At 34.4% G+C, this 17,881-nt stretch overlaps 1 protein-coding gene, 1 long non-coding RNA gene and 1 other non-coding gene across 12 annotated transcripts in view; 2 read left to right on the top strand and 1 right to left on the bottom strand.

Annotated features, from left to right (window-relative positions):
- Nucleotides 1–17,881, top strand: part of LCORL (ligand dependent nuclear receptor corepressor like) — a 143,321-nt gene that overhangs the window by 63,508 nt on the left and 61,932 nt on the right. The window lies entirely within an intron of this gene.
- Nucleotides 6,372–17,881, bottom strand: part of LOC118624063 — a 34,247-nt gene continuing 22,737 nt past the window's right edge. Inside the window, exon 3 of the long non-coding RNA XR_004958328.1 lies at nt 6,372–6,461. This is a non-coding gene — a long non-coding RNA (uncharacterized LOC118624063). The remainder of the gene's footprint in view (nt 6,462–17,881) is intronic.
- LOC118621082 lies at nt 15,926–16,032 on the top strand. Its single transcript, XR_004957618.1, has one exon. It is a non-coding gene; the product is annotated as a U6 spliceosomal RNA (small nuclear RNA).

Below are 17,881 nucleotides of genomic sequence, written 5' to 3'. Positions count from 1 at the left end.
TTGTTTTTAAAAAACAAGTTTTTTTCCTTAAAATTTTCTATCTGAACCAATATAAAAAATAGTTTACATGGTTTCTTTATGAATTTTATAACATTAATTTAAATTTTTTTATTATGCCAATATATTTACACTTATAAGAAGAATTATGTTATCAGATTTATATCACTAAGAGAACTGGAGGAAATGTATACATTTATACACATGCACACAATAAGTTTTACTTACCTTAGAACTCATTACTGTTTCCTTTTCCTGTGAGTAATTTGTAATGGTAGCTGGAATTATCAGTAATAATAACCTTTAATTTGGGATAGTATGGAGTTAATTTGTGCTCCATATTATAGTAATCAGTAAAAATTTAGTACTATTTTGGCTGATTCAAGCATATGGGTCTACCAGAGGTCTCCTACCAGTGGTTGGGTGATTGTTCATGGATATTTATTGACCTCTCCATTTGGGCATTTCTTGGTTTTCTTCAAGGTTTTTTAAGGATCACAGAGTTTTTAAATGAAAGATTCTTATTGTGGGGGGAGTGGGAGTGGGGAAGAGGTTGTCAAAGTGGGAAAAAGGAGAGACATCGGTAATTTTAAAAATTGATAAATTAAGTATTTAAAAATTAATTACTTTTAAATTTAAAAAAAAAAAGATTCTTAGTATTTTCACTTTACTTTAGGTCTTATATTTGTTAATGTCTTTATTGGTTGTCCATCATAACTTTCCAGATTTAATTAACATAAGGATTTTTCTACTTGTTTTACTTGGGTTTTCTTATTGTTTGTTTTTCAGTTTTCTTAGAATAAAATCATTTTAGAGATTTCCAATATGGTCTGAGTAGGATTGGGGTAGAATAATACTATCTTGTAAATAGTTTCAACTTTTTATTTGTTTGGTTAATTCTATTAACTCTACTTTGAAATAAAAGGCCAAAAAAAATTGCTTAGAAGACAGGAAGTACTTCTGAGTCTTTGGAGTAGCAAATAAAATGTTGATAAAGCATCTTACTGGTGAAGCTTTTATTTGATTCCTGAAAATTTTCCAAACTTGGACATTTTTAGGGATTCTGGATATTAGCAACATTAGTGTTACTGATACTTTAAATCTGTTAACTAGTTTGAGGAACATATGCATGTTGATCATCTTACCAAAACATAAAGAAATCTGTTAATATCCTTATTGTAGCTTGTTTATTATCTTTTCTAACTGTGGTTTTGGGTGTGATGATAATGATAATTACAAGCTATTAGTATTGAGAACTCAAAACTCGGGAAAATGATGATTGATGTCATCAGTTATGATTGAGCACTAAGCCCTTTTTGTGCCTTATTTCATTTAGTTCTAAAACTATGTTAAGAGGTAGGAAGTACTGTCATTATCTTTTTAACAGGTAGAGACAATGAAGTGCAGAGAAGTGAAGTGCCTTTTAGTTCTGTGTTATATAAGCATTTGAGTCCTCAAGAAGAAATTTTAAAAGATTTAAATGTCCTGTCTGAGGAGTATCTAGATACTTAAGCACTAAGTAGAGAAAACCCTATTCTCTGCAACTTAGCAGCCTAGGACTAGAATTATTTTAATTGAATTAGGTAGACAAGAGAGGATCTATGAAAAATGTTCTGCGTTTCTCATAGGTTTCCATTTTTCCTTTATGAATGGTTTTAGTGATTTGTTTTCTGATAGCAAGTTTTCAACCTTTTTCATCTCATGGCACACACAAACTAATTGCTGAAATTCTGCAGCATATATATTATAAAATAAAATATATTTTTTGCCAATACAACAAAAAATAGGTGTAATTTTGATTCATTCACACAGGACGGCTATGTTGTATTGGGTGTTGTCTTTTTTTTTTTTTTTGACAATCTAAGAGAAAAGAGGTCAGTGCCCCTGACTAAATAGAAGGTATCGCATATTTTAAAAATTATTGTGGCACACCAGTTGAAAATCACTGCCTTATATTGTTTAGTGATAGAACAGAGGAAATTTAAACTAAACACATCTTGGACTATCCCTTGTAATTGGAAGCTAGTCAAAAATAATCTTTCAGGTTAAATAAATAGAACTGGGGGAAGGGAAAATTTTAGTACAGAGGTGAACGTAACTAGTTTTGTATATGCTTTACTTTAGAAATTCTTCAAAATTGAATTTTCTTCTAGAGGTTAATTCAAAAATTGTCTATAATTCTAGAGTTGAATGAAAGTGCCATGATAGCAGGGACTTTGTTTTGTTAATTGCAGAATCCTCGGTATCTAGAACAGTGGTTCTCAACTTGTGGGTCGTGACTCCTTTGGGGGTCGAACGACCATTTCACAGGGGTCGCCTAAGACCATCAGAAAACACATATTTCCGCTGGTCTTAGGAACCAAGACATCTCCAGGCAGGTCTGCCCACATGCAGATACATCCACATACAGATACACCCACATACAAGTACCCGGAGTGATGACATCATTGCGCTAACCCCAAAACATACTCCCTGTACAAATACAGGTGTATATGACAGGGTTGGCACCATAATGTACTCATGTGGACCAATCACACATGTGTAGAAAGCAACTACTGTGTAGAAAGCAGCTACTCTGTTAAAAGCAGCTACTGTGTTGAAAGCAGCAGTATTGGAGGTAAAATGACACTTCATGAATGATAATTACTGGGTAAATGTAAAATCATGTACTGTAAAATCATGAACTACTGCAAAAAAATATATTTCTGTACCATGGGAACTTAATCTGGATGCTGATTGGTCTTTTTATATTCAGCTGTGGTTGATGTGAATACTGCTCCCTTGTGATAACAACAGGTATGTAAAAAAAAAAAAAATGGTAAATCGTAGGAAACTTTAATGAACTGTATTGACTAAACTATGCCATCTATCATCTTTTGTATTATTAAAGCTATTGTTATATATTATTTTCATTAGCAAACCATCCCATGACAGTGGATCGTGTAGAGAAGAACGTTAAGAAAAGAAAATATAGTGAGGATTTTTTACAGTATGGTTTTACCTCAGTAATTACAGCAGGAATTGAGAAACAGCAATGTATTATTTGTTGTGAAGTTCTATCAGCTGAATCTATGAAGCCGAATAAACTAAAATGCCATTTTGATAGCAAGCATCTGAGCTTTGCTGGCAAGGATACCAACTATTTTAGAAGCAAAGCTGTCGGACTCAAGAAAGCCAGACTTGACACTGGTGGCAAGTACCACAAACACGTAGCAGCCGTTGAAGCTTCATATTTGGTGGCACCCAGAATTGCCAGAGCTATGAAACCTCACACCATTGCTAAGGATTTACTGTTGCCAGCGGCCAAAGACATTCTTCGAGTTATGATCAGAGACAAATTTGTTATGAAATTGAGTGCAATTTCCTTATCTAATGACACTGTCCACAGAAGAATAGATGACTTGTCTGCTGATATTCTTGATCAGGGTAATCCAGGAAATTAAATCTGCTCCACTTCTAATATTTAGCATCCAGCTTGATGAATCTACAGACATTGCAAACTGTTCACAGTTACTGGTTTACGTGAGGTATATTAATGATGGCAACTTTAAAGATGAGTTTCTTTTTTGTAAACCTCTTGAAATGACAACTACTGCTCATGATGTATTTGACACAGTTGGTTCATTTCTGAAAGAGCATAAGATCTCTTGGGAAAAGGTTTGTGGTGTTTGCACAGATGGTGCTTCAGCTATGCTAGGATGTTGATCTGGATTTCAACGTTTGGTACTGAATGAGTCACCAGAAGTCATTGGAACACACTGTATGACTCATCGGCAAATATTAGCAATGAAGACACTGCCACAAGACTTACAAGAAGTAATGAAAAGCATCACAAGTTCTGTCAGTTTTGTAAAGGCGAGCACTTTAAACAGTCGACTTTTTTCGCAACTGTGCAACGAGTTGGATGTGCCGAACAATGCTCTGCTATTTCACACTGAAGTGAGATGGTTGTCGACAGGAAAAGTATTAAAACGTGTTTTTGAGCTTTGTGATGAACTCAAAACGTTTTTTAATCAGAAAGCAAGACCGCAGTTGGAAGCACTTTTCAGCGATACAAGTGAACTGCAGAAAATAGCTTACTTGGTTGACATCTTTGCCATCTTGAATGAGTTAAATTTATCCCTGTAAGGACCAAACACAACATGCCTCGATTTGTCTGAAAATATCCAATCATTCCAAATGAAACTTTAGCTTTGGCAAAAAGAATTGGATGAAAATAAAATTTACATGTTGCCTACCTTACCTGCTTTCTTTGAGGAACATGACATTGAACCAGACAAAAGGATTACGATGATAATTTCTGTGAAAGAACACCTGCAAATGCTTGCAGACGAAATTTCATCGTACCTTCCAAATCTCCCTGACACCCCATTTGCACTTGCCAGAAGCCCATTCACAGTCAAAGTTGAAGACGTTTCTGAGACAGCACAAGAGGAGTTCATTGAACTTATTAACAGCGCTGCAGCGAGAACTGATTTCTCTACAATGCCAGTTACAAAATTCTGTATCAAGTGTTTGCAGTCATATCCTGTTCTAAGACTGTTGCGCCGCCTTCTTTCATTTCCAATAACATATCTTTGTGAAATAGGGTTTTTCAGCTTCTTGGTTATCAAGTCTAAATACAGACGTAGACGTGTTGTGGAAGATGATCTTCGTTGTGCTCTTTCAAAGACTGCCCTGAGAATTTCAGATCTGGTGAGAAGCAATCTCAACCTTCGCACTGACGGCTTTTTACGCATACTGTCGCAAAATGTTGCAATGTACTTTACTGTTGTTATATTAAGACTGTTACCCATGCTACACCATGCTTCAAGACAAAATTTCATTTAGTTGTAATTAGAAATAAATATTTCACAATATATAATTACATACTGTTTTGTGATTAATCACTATGCTTTAATTCTGTTCAAAATAACAATGAAAATACATCCTGCATACCAGATATTTACATTACGATTCATAACAGTAGCAAAATGATAGTTATGCAGTAGCAACAAAAATAATTTTGTGGTTGGGGGTCACCACAAGATGAGGAACTGTATTAAAGGGTTGCGGCATTAGGAAGGTTGAGAACCACTGATCTAGAACATTACTTATCACAGTCTTGGATTTTATTAACTAATTTTTGGATGGATGGATGGATGGATGGATGGATGGATGGATGGATGGATGCTGAGATGAACTGTACAGATATCTTCCAGTTTTTCTACATACTCAGTGGTATTATTGGTTCTATTTGAAGAAGAAAATTATTTAAATGTACATATAGTTTACATTTTCCTACTTGGTACATAAGTTAATTACTGTGTATAGTTTAAATAATATCAGTCAACTTACTTGTTTTGAGTTGTGATAAACATAGGCATATAAATAAAAAAATGCCTTTTCCAAAGCTATCCCCATGATATATGCACCAAGTTATTTTGATTTTTAGCTTCACATTCTCTGATCACCTGAAGGCAGTGTAAGTCACTGATTTGCTCTTCAGGAAAATGTCTCTTCTTTTGTTTTTAAATTAGAGACAGCTGCTAGATTTGGCTAAATTGGGCAGACGGCATGCACATAGTAGCTGACTGCATCATACTGCTAAATATATAATGAAATGTAACCTTCCTTAATCAAAATACAGTGTTTTTCCTTCTTTATCTTTTACCCTTACACACATTTAGCATTCATGTAACTATTCTGGCCTTCTATTTTCAAAGACTTTCTTTATATATTTGATGCATTTAGTTGAAAGCTGCTGTTAACCAACCCTTTCCCCTTAAATTAATTGATAGCCAGGTTTTGTATAAAGTTTTCCATGCCTTTTCTGAACACAGACCCTTTTCCTGCTAAACTCTTTTTATTTATTTTTTCCCCTTTATTGATTTCAGAGAGAGAGGAAATAAGAGGGAGAGAGAGATAGAAACATCGATGAGAGAGAACATCGACTGGCCGCATCCTGCATGTCCCCCACCAGGGATTTGGCCCACCTGGGCTTGTGTCCTGTCTGGGAATCGAACCAGCGACCTCTTGGTGCATGGGTCGACGCTCAACCATTGAACCACACCAGCCGGGCTAACTCTTAATTTTTAATCTTTATACTATAGCATATAATTAATATTAATACTGCTCATTAACCAGTTACCTTATGACTGATGATAAAGCATTTTACTTCTTAGAAATAGAAGTATTAATTTTTTAGATTGCTTTTCTCTAAATGCAGGCATCCCTGAGTAACTGTGTAAATTTGAGTTGATTCATTCAGGGCCTAAGCGTTTAGTGTGCCTTTGTGATACAGTTGTGGTCATACATTGAATTTCTGTTATATGGGATGCCTATTTGGAACTTGCAGGGAACTGTATGTTAGTGCCATAAAATAATTCACATACCATTATGAGCCACATTCAGAGGTGTTCACGAAAAGATTTTTCTTCCTTTGCCATATCTTGAAGGATATGAATGAAATTCTAAGAATGCACCTAAAATTAGAACTGGATTTAAAATTTTTGCATTTCTGGGAAAATCACCTTTCTACCTGCAACACCATCCATACAGCAGTTAAAGGCCAACTATCAAGTAATTCATCATCACCTAGATTCTTACCTCTTTTTTCTTTTTTTTGTATTTAATTTGACCCAGTCATCTACCCTTTTACAAGCACTCAAATTCTTTCTGTGTCTTCTGCAACTCTTTACTTTATTGGCATAACTGAAACCTATGTATTCATAAAAGATGATTTTGTAGCCCTATCATTTTCTTTCCCTGAGTTTGACTTTCCCAAAGCAAAACTAGCATGTTAGGCTTTATGAAACATATTTTTGGTTCATGATTAGAGGAGTTCATTTATTCTACAATGATCCACTAAGCTTCCTTCTACATGCCAGGAACTGTTCCAGGAACAAAAGACAAAAAAAAATTCCCTGTACTCATGGGCTTTTATGTTCTAGTGAGGGGAGGCAGAAAGTAAATTACATTTGCGGTTGAATGTGTGTACGCACACACACACCTCTCACATTCATGCTAGATATATATATATAAATACAGAAATAGGTTTATATTTGTGAGTACATGAAACAGACTTTATTCTTATGTATTAATTATTGTATTATTTTCCATATGAACAACTGTAAACCTACTTTTGCCCCACCCTATATATAAGTGCTGTGGAAACAAATGGGGAGAGGAGCCTAGGGAATGCCAGAATAGAGGTGGTGATCAAAATTTTATAGAGTAGCAAAGATATTTTTAAAATTTTAAGGTAGCAAACTATAGAAATCCTAGGGGAAATAAGTTTCAAGAGTTAAAAATAATATCAGTTTTGAAAAATAATAGATCAGGCATGTGATAGGTGGTTGTCACTCCCATTCCTCAGTTTTATAGATTATTTATTTTCCTTTTAAGACGGATCTAAAATTGTAAAAATTTAAAGCAGGTAGGGGATTATTTATCTCTGTTTCGTTACATGCAAAGAAATATTAAATAACTTGACCAAGGAACATGTACTATACTGCAATAAATAATGAAATAATATAAAATAATTAATGATTGCCAGTGGAATGTAATAAAGAAATTTTTAAAAGGCATTTAAAATGTTTTAATTACCCATAGACACAGACAATAGTGTGTTGGTGGTGTGGCTGGATGGAAGTGGGCAAAGCTGAGAGCTGGGAGGGAATGGGGACATCTGTAATGTAACAATACAGATAAAGTTTAAAAATATTTAATTAATGGATTATAGAGTTGCCCACCTGAAGTTTGTTGGTGGGAAGAGATGGAGGCTTTAGTGTCTGTTGCTCTTGGGTCGTTAGTAATGCTAAACCAGAGTGAGAAGTATTAAATGTTTAAAGTGCATGTCACTAGCTGTGAACCATCAGCTGAAGTTATAGACAAGGCAGTAGGATTTAAAAAATAATAAAGCTAAGAAATGGATGAACTATTTAAGTTCTCTTCACTAGCAGTTTTTTAGCTCCTGGTCACCCAAGACTTTGCTTGCAGTTTCATTTTTTTAATGTGAGGAGTTTTCTCATACCATGACCAAGTTCACTATTGTAACAACACATTCATACACATTTTGAAGTGTCCATTAAAAATATGGTACCAAGTATTTGTGAATCATCACAATGTGATGATGTTAGCACTTCTTTAATATATTCACTGTTCACCTCATTAAATCCAGCCTCCTTAGCACGTTGTAAGACTTTTTGCTTTACAGTCAACTTTTCCTTCTCCTGAAAGTTAACACAAAAATATGCTAGGTTCTTTTATATTCTGTTCATTGTTGTGATACTTTTACCCAAGCCTGAGTGACTTAGATATCTTTTTACAAAAACGGCTTCATAAATCCTACATCTAAGAAGTATCAAATGCATAAGCACACCATAGCAGATATTTTAAACTGAGTGAGAAAAATATATCATGTGATTTTATCTATCCAATCTTCTACTTGATCAGAATATACCCCATAGGGATCATGAAATAGGAAATAAATGAATTTACTGACCTTTTCATAGCTCTTAGTTTCTACATGCCTCCTCCTGTGCTTTAAAGCAGCTCTGCAAATAGAGCATGATTCTATTTGTTTAAAAGATGTATTTTAGCCCTGGCTGGTGTTACTCAGTAGTTAGAGCATCAGCCTGTGGACCAAAAGGTCTCCCATTTGATTCCCAGTCAAGGGTACGCACTTGGGTTGCAGGTTTGACCCCCCTGGCCCTGGCCTGGGCATGTGCAGGAGGCAACCAATTACTGTATCTCTCTCTCACTCACACATTAATGTTTTTCTCCCTCTCTTCCTTTCTCTCTCTCCTTCTCTCTCTCTCCTCCCCCTGTCCCCTGCCCTCCATTCCTTCCACTGTCTCCAAAAGTTAATGGAAAAAATATCCTCGGGTGAGGATTAACAGCACACACACACACACAAAAGATGTGTTTTATAATAAATAGTAATGTGTGAGATTGTAGAACCTTAACTGATGTAAATACTGTACTTATGGGTTATTTAAGAGATTTTTAAGGATAATTTTAATTCTACAAAGTGACTTTACCTTTATCAATTTTAAATATTATTTTCTTATATCCCTTTAAGATTATTGATTTTAGTAGATTTTGAACTCCTGGGAGGCAAAGAATATCTCAACTTCTGTCTTTTCAGTTCCATATAAAATACTTATTTGTTTTTTGAATACAAAACAAAAACATAGAAGGCACTCTTCAACATGTGGTTGATATTTGCTACCCAATTTATGAAAAATGAAATTATCCATTTTAGAAATGAAGCGATGAAAAATGGAATCCTTTAAAAAATGCACGTTCATGCACACTATGTACATGTGTGGTGGAATAACATGTCTCGGCTGCCCAACAACTTTTAGAATACTATAGAGCAGTATGGTTCAGGAATTTTGCAAAAAGGCCAAGCAATTACAGGAAGAGCCTATTCAAATGATGATGCAAAAGCAGTTTCCTGGTCAGCATTCACCTTCTCAGTTGCAGTATATTCAGGTGTCTTAAAATTTTGTTCTATGAAATAGTGTTTTAAGATGGGTTTTGTTTTGTTTTGTTTTATGAGAACTGATGTTTATATAACCATTCAGTCCCCCTGCCACAGATTTTGTGTGTTAGATTCTGTGAAAATAAGGCTTTGATTTTTTTAAAAAACTTCTTGGACTATCTACATGTCTTAAGAGATCTGCTTTTCTATGATTTTTTTTTTTTTAATTTTTAAACTTTGCATCAAGTTTTCAAGTTCACGGTATCTTACATTTTTTAGGTTAAAACACAACATTTACTAGTTTGTTTACTTTAAAAACAGTGATTATTTGTTTTTACCTAAAACAACAGGTTGTTAGATGACATTAGAATAAAAACAACTTCTTTTCAATAAAATGACTTCTTTTGCCTACTTTTTCCCAAAGATGTACTTTTAAAGCATAAATATACAAAATTGTCATTGCCCTGTAAATAATAGATGCACAACTCTAATTTAGAATTCTTAAAAATATATTTCTATTCATAATCTAGCAATAAAACTTTAAACCTGATTGTAGTCTACCTGCAAATTTAAGATAGACTGAAGTACTAAATTGGGGTGATATTAGAATCTCAGGATTAAGGCCTTTTAAGGAAAATAAGAAAACTTAATAGTCATGAAAATTAGCCAAGGACTGAAGTATTTCATGTGTCCTAAACTCAAACAAAAAAGGAGTGGGGAGATGTTTCTGGTCAGCTGTTTTTTTTCCCAGATAATTTTTTCATATATTGTAGTGTTATGGATGATAAACTCATGTGAAAAAAAACAAAAACAAAAACTCTAAGTTATAAGCTAGCCACATCTCAACTCTTTTATAAAAGGTCTTATAATTTTGAGTCTGATGTTTTTATTTTCTTGTTCTCACATAAAGATTGTTTTTTAAAATGTAATTTTTATAGAAATAGCACTTTGTGAAACATGCTCTAATACATGAGCTTTCCTCTTCATCTTACTTAATATGATATAGTTAAAGTTCGATTTTAAAGAATTACTTTTCCTCTGTGGCACTTTGGAACCCCAGTGACTGATTAATTCTGAACGTCTCTTACTGAGATATAAGGAGTCCAAGATTCTAGCAGAGAGTGTGAAATGTGATAAATTAGTTTTATAAATTATCATCTCACTATTTTTAGCTTACATATAATTATGAACTGTCAGCTACAGTTTGCTATTTGCTGTTGGCTAATTGTACATATCTATAGATATGTACAGACTATTTTATAAAATTTATTGATTAAAATTTATTCATTTTTTTTAGTACTAAGTAGCAACCATTCCCTGCCTTTCTCCATATGGAATTTATATTTTTATTTGTCTTTTCCCCCTTGAAGTGTTTTGAGTGCAGTCTTCTAAAATGTCTATATCTTCAGTAGAAGGGGCAGCGCATAAGCTTTACCATTGAATAAATATGAATTCAGATCTTGCCCCACCGTATATTAGATATGTGATTCTGACAAACTCCTTACCCTTTTTTGTGACTTAGTTTTCTCATATACAGAAGAGGCATAGTAATTGTAGAAACTTATACTCTGTTGTCTACATTCATCCACCAAAAAAAGTTTTATTAAAATAAGATAATTATATTTTAGTGTTTTAATCATTGATAGGTATATTGTATGTTCTGTAGTTGCTTCTGGTGGAAAAAAGAATATGGGCTATAAAGTCAAAACTAGATGTGTTGCTTGTCTTTTTTTTCTATTAAATAACTTTAATGTTGATCAATCAGGTTACTTTGTGATATTATATCACTGTGAAGATTAATATAATGCAAGTGAAACATTAGCTTAGGGCCATATTTGTAATAGGCTTATTCTTTGGTTTGTGTCCTGAGAGTTGTGATATATTGTAGTTTATATGACCAAGATAAATGGATATACATATTCTACATTGTAGTTTTATCTGAATTAAGAATGAAAAATAGGCTTTAAATGATTCGATCAGTGACAGACCTTTGTCAAAGTATGTGCTATGCTTTGAGATATGTGGCTCAGGATAAGAATGTCTATGTAATTTATAAATAATACATATTTTATTTATTTTTTTAAATCCTCACACAAGGATACTTTTTCATCTATATTCAGATAGTGTGGGAGGGAGGGGGAGAGAGAGAGAGAGAAACATCAAGTGAGAGAAACACATCGATTGGTTGCCTCCCACACGACCCCAGCCAGGGCCAGGGACTGAACCACAACCAAGGTACATACTCTTGACTGGAATCGAACCCACAACTCCCTGGTCCGCTGGCTGACACTCTAACCACTGACCCAAACTGGCCAGAGCAATAATATGTGTATTTTAAAGTACACTGTCAGTTTTGTTAATTGATGAAATGAATGTTCAACAAAATTGGAAGAACTGTGGTCTGAAGATATTAGAGACTGACTGATTCTTCACAGTCAAGAATCAGTGAGCTTACTTATAAAGAATATTTAATTGCTAAAAGGTCAAATAGTAACAAAATTGGAAGAACTGTGGTCTGAAGATATTAGAGACTGACTGATTCTTCACAGTCAAGAATCAGTGAGCTTACTTATAAAGAATATTTAATTGCTAAAAGGTCAAATAGTAAAAGTTGTAGTCACAGGGGAGTTGGACTAATATGGTGGTCAGTCATGGCTTTAAATAGACAAAAAACATGGAGAGCAGGGAGGATAAGGAGGAGCAAAAAGATTAAAACTAAAAGAGGATATCATGTCCATATCCTTTTTAAAGAAGGACCATATAGATGAGTAGTTACATTAAGCTGTGTGGTAAGTCATGGCTTTTATTAAAACCTCAGGTAGGCTTTAAGAAAACAACCCAAGTGTCCATTAGTAGATGAGTGGATAAAAAAGCAGTGGTACATTTACACAATGGAATACTATGCAGCTGTAAGAAAGAAAGATCTCTTCCCCTTTGAGATGACATAGAGGGACCTGGAGATCAGTATGCTGAGTGAAATAAGCCAGTCAGAGAAAGACAAGTATCACATGATATCACTTATTTATGGAACATCATGAACAAAATAAGCTGTCAATTAAAATAGATTCAGAGTCATGGAAGTAGGAAACAGACTGACAAAACTCAGAGTGATGGAAGTTGGGAGGGGTGGGAAGAGATTAACCAAAGAATTTATATGCATATATGCACAACCAATGGACACAGACATTAGGTTGGGGAAAGCAGGAGTGGGGTGGGAGCGGGGAGGAGGGGGTCAATGGAGAAAAACAGGAGACATCTGTAATACTTTCATCAATAAAAATAAATACATGAAAGAAATGGAACTTGGAAGTATAACTGGGGTGCAGCAAGAGTTTCCTTTTATAATAATGGTATGAATTCTTATGATAATGTATCACGTGATCTCATTCTCCTATCCACCCCAAAAATACAACCCTAAAATGTTATAAAAGCAGAAATCCTATGGTTCTGTGTTCTCTTTGTTTCTCTCACCTGGCAGATTCCTCACTCTACATAGGCAATTGAGACCATCTGTGGAATAAAAAGAAGCCTCAGGAAGCCTAAGTTCACTGATTTGATCCTTGATTTTGTATTCATCTTTTGCAGGGCATGTTAAATAGTGACATAGTAAACCAAGGTGAAAGCAACATCAGCAATATCTAAGTCTTTGTTCTTGCCTGCTTTTGAACCAACTGACTCATAAGACTTCCAGGAAAAAAAAAAATTATTTTGCTCTGATAATTCCTTTCATAACTCCTCAGTAACCTTTTACGTGAAGTGTGAAAGCATAAAGGAATGTTTTCTCATTCTTGTTTTCCTATACTCTGTAAATTAAAAAAAAAAAAAGATTAATGTATTGCTCAGTTATTAATGCAGATTTTACTCCCTTTGATGAGTGAAGAGTCATTTATTTATGAAATATTATTGAGTTACTTTGTTGTGGTATGATGGTAGATCACTGAATAGATAAGTGAACAAGATACAGCAGTTAGCTCAAGGAGGACATTGGCATGTTATAGTTATTGTAGGAAATAGTGATGATACAAGAGAGAGTAGTTCATGTGCTTTTGATTCTCTTATTATCTTAAACCTCCTGTGCTCTACTCGGGAATGTTGAAATTGAAGATCAAATGAGCCTCAAGATACTGCTCCAAGAAATACATAATCTTTACATTGTATCTTTCCATACTGGATTGCTGGCTCCTAGAGAGCAGAAAATATGTACTCTTTCTCAGTGTCTCTTTTACTACCCTGAACAAATATTATATTAGAATCTTGATAATTGATTTTGAATAACTTATAACAGTAAAAGGTGATCTTTACGTAAAATAGAGTTCTATGTCTCTATAGGTATTCCATTATTTTCTTTGAACAACTTATTTTAAAATACTTTTTAATAGTAATTTATTTACATTTTGTGTAAAGTCTCATTTGATTTAAAATTTAAAGGTAATAAAGTAGAAAGCAACATTTGGGAGGGTCTTCTATGGCTTATAGCCAATAGCCAAGAAAGAGCAATATTAGTTTTGCTAGTTGAGTATTAAGCCTCACTCAGTTTACCTTTCTGCCCATTATTATAGCAGTTAGAGATTCTAAATCAGTGGTTCTCAACCTTCCTAATGCCTCCACCCTTTAAAACAGTTCCTCATGTTGTATGTGGGTTTATCTGCATGTGGGCGTACCCGCCTGGAGACAGAGGAGCGATGTCTTGGTTCCTAAGACCATCAGAAATATGTGTTTACTGATGGTCTTAGGTGACCCCTGTAAAAGGGTCGTTCAACCCCCAAAGGGGTCGTGACCCACAGGTTGAGAACTGCTGAAATGATCTTGTCATGTCCAGAGAACAGTACCTTTTAATCCTATATTAGTCCATGGTAGTTTTTATCAAACTTAACTTATTTAGAATAGAGTTTTTAACCTTATTTGGGTTTTACTCTATTCAATTTTCTTTGGTAGGGAGTCTCCTTTTTAACACTTTTACTTTGTTTTCTGATTATTCCCAGGAATGCCCAGCTTTAGCAGATCTAAATGTTTGTCTAGAGATGTTCATATCTCTCTGAGTACCAATTGGTTACATTGGGTATGTTCTACAAGTAGGTATGTTCTACAAACACTTGTGCCTCTGCCAGCCATAATGGACCAGTAACTTGTGAGCCCTGTTGAAGGTGGCTGTGATAGAAATAAGGAAGGCATTATCTAAACAACTACTTGGTTGGGTCAGAGATTGATTGTACTTAATTGCAAGTGTCATAGTTGCTGAGGAGGCATTTAAAAGCGTGTCATGGGAAATATCTCAGCATTCCAAATAATTTCTAGTCAGATTTTTACTACTACATAGACTATTGTGTAGAGAAATATGAGCACAGAGATAATGTATCCAGAGTAACTTCTCTGACTACATCCCTGTAAAGGGAAAATGGTTTACCCCTCCTGTTCAGTATTGGATTGGATTGTTCCGTATCTCTAGGGTAGCAGTTAGGCCCCCTGAAAGACTTGTGCCATTATTATTCATCTGTTCTGATCCTGTCTTGCATGGCAGAATATAAAAGGTTGTATAAGAAGGGGAAGCTGGACGAAGCAGGATGGGAGTGGGATGTCTGGTACATAGAATGATTATCATATTGGCAGTCTATGGTGGTGATTCCTAATGGGGAGGATACATTTTTAAATATTAGTTTAAATACAGTTGTGATTTATTTTATTTTTCTGAAAATATTCAGAAACCTCTGAATCTTTTCGACCTTGCCTAGCTTAACGTGCCGTTCTGTGTCTTTCTCTCTCTTTCTACTTCACAATTGTAAGAAATGAAGCAGTGAGTATAGTATTTTATCATGGCAATTTAAAAATAACATGATATTTTGCTGCTATAATTACCATGATATTGTCTTGTTAAGTTTTTCTTTCTTTTTAATTTTATTTCCTAGCTCGGGGGTTCTTAACATGGGATACCACCCAACAAGTTCATGGATTAGGCTTTTCTTGGGTCCATGAAATTAAATGAGAAAAAATAATGATATCTTTGTTGTCACTAACCCTTAGCTGAAATTTAACATTTTCTTCAAATATAAATATTGACAACAAATAGCAGTGTCATATTAGTAATAGCTGGTCTAGCAATAAATGTCAAATATTTTTATGTCATATTATATCTTTATTATTTACATTCTCACTGCTTTGAAATTATGGTACATATTAAACTTACTACTAGATTTTATATTTTAATGCATTAAGAAAAAATCACATATCATATCTCAATTAAAAATATTTTTGAGTTATATTTCAATATACTTTTTTCCCTAATTGTATATATTTGTGCATGAAAACCTGATTCTGAGGAACCCATGATTTTCACCACACTGCCAAAGGAATCTTTGCACAAAAAGGACTAAGAATCATATCTACTTCCTTTACTATTTAATCTTCATGCTATCCCCAGAATGTTATACCCTAAGGACTGTGTCCTTAAAATTTGAATATACAGTGCTCGCTTCGGCAGCACATATACTAAAATTGGAACAATACAGAGAAGATTAGCATGGCCCCTGCGCAAGGATGACACACAAATTTGTGAAGCATTCCATATTTTTAAAATGTGTACAGCAAGAGCAACTTTTTCTGTCAAATAAAAATGAGAAATGCACCTCAAAAAATTAAAAATTGAACTTCCATTTGACCCAGTGATCCCGCTTCTAGGAATATACCCTAAGAAGCCTGAAACACCAATCAGGAAGAATATATGTACCCCCATGTTCATAGCAGCACTATTTACAATAGCTAAGATCTGGAAACAGCCCAAGTGTCCATCAGTAGACGAATGGATAAAAAAGCAGTGGTACATATACACAATGGAGTACTATGCAGCTGTAAGAAAGAAAGATCTCTTATCCTTTGATAAGACGACATGGAAGGACCTGGAAAATATTATTCTAAGTGAAATAAGCCAAGCAGAAAAAGACAAATACCACATGATCTCACTTATATACAGAATATAATGAACATAACAGTCTGAGGAATACGGTAGACCCAGAAACATGGAAGTAGGGCACAGACTGACATCCCTCAGAAGAGGGGATGGGGGGTGGGAGAGGTGGGAAGAGAGAAACCGCAGAACTTATATGCATGTATGCATAACCAATGGACATGGACTACAAAGCCAGGGACGGGGCGGGGAGGATGGGGAGGGGAGTGCCAATGGGGTAAAAATGGAGAAACATCTGTAACAAAACAAAACAAAATAAAACAAATGTGTATATACATAATGTATATTTATATACATACATGTATTCTCTGCCTCCTCTCCCCCCCAAGAACTTCAACATTTAACCTCTGTGATGAGCCACAGGCTCTCTAAGTTCCATGCTGTTTTTTAGATAGCTTCATATATATGTTGGGGGAGGAATTTTAAGTTCAATAACTCTAAGCCAAACTTATTTTACTTTTAAACATGTTCTTTTTCCTTCTATGTTTCTAATTAATTAGGGCCATTGACACCTTCCCACTCACAGAGGGTTAAAGCGCAAACATCATTTTTTCTTTTCTCTTTTTTCTTACTACCTCCTCTGGAGGGGGTTGCTAATAAGTCATGAGGGATTATTAATAAACCTGCTATGAACAGACTTATACTCTTTTAGACAACTTTCTTTTCTTTTTTAGAAAAACCCATAGGAATAGAATGCTAGGTCATAGTGTCAATGTATATTTAAAAAATATTAGAAACTGCCAGATCTCTCCAAAATTTATCTTTTCAGAGACTCATTAGAAATGCATGAGAGTTCTTACTGCTCCAGATTCCTTTCAGCAACTACTGTTACCAGCTTTTGTTACTAGCTAATTCTAACAGGTGTGAAATGGTGTCTCATTTTGCTTTAAATTGCATTTCCCTGATAACATATATTGAGCACTTTTTCAGATTCTTATAGGCAATTTTTATATATTTTAAAGAATCTGTTCAAGTCATTTGCCCATTTTTTTTTAAATCATTTTTTATTTTTCAGTTACAATGGACATACAACATTATATTAGTTTCAGGTCTATACCCCAGTGATTAGATATTATATAACTTACTGTGTGGTCATCCTGATAAATTTCATACCCATCTGACACCATAGAGTTATTAGAATATTATTGACCCATTTTTAGTTGAGTTGTTTGCCTTCTCTTATTATGTGTATGTTTCTTGTAAATTTTGAATACACGTACTTTATCAGATCATTAATAGTGTTTTGTATTTTTGTTGAATAGTGCTTTAACCTTGTTGAAGTGCACTGTGAAGTTGAAGATAAAGTTGATATCCTCTATGTGGTAGCTAAAGAAACTAGACACATAGGCAAAACTAAGCTAAGACTAAGATAACTAAGAAAACAAAAAGTGGATCTCTGAAAAGTTGAGAGGCTTGGTAACTACTTTTTAAAGATGGACTTTACAAACTGTTACATA

This window comes from Molossus molossus, unplaced genomic scaffold (assembly GCF_014108415.1).
Source record: "Molossus molossus isolate mMolMol1 unplaced genomic scaffold, mMolMol1.p scaffold_m16_p_1, whole genome shotgun sequence".
Taxonomy (NCBI): domain Eukaryota; kingdom Metazoa; phylum Chordata; class Mammalia; order Chiroptera; family Molossidae; genus Molossus; species Molossus molossus.
Note: the sequence above shows the minus strand (reverse complement) of the source record. Positions and strands in the feature narration are given on the sequence as shown.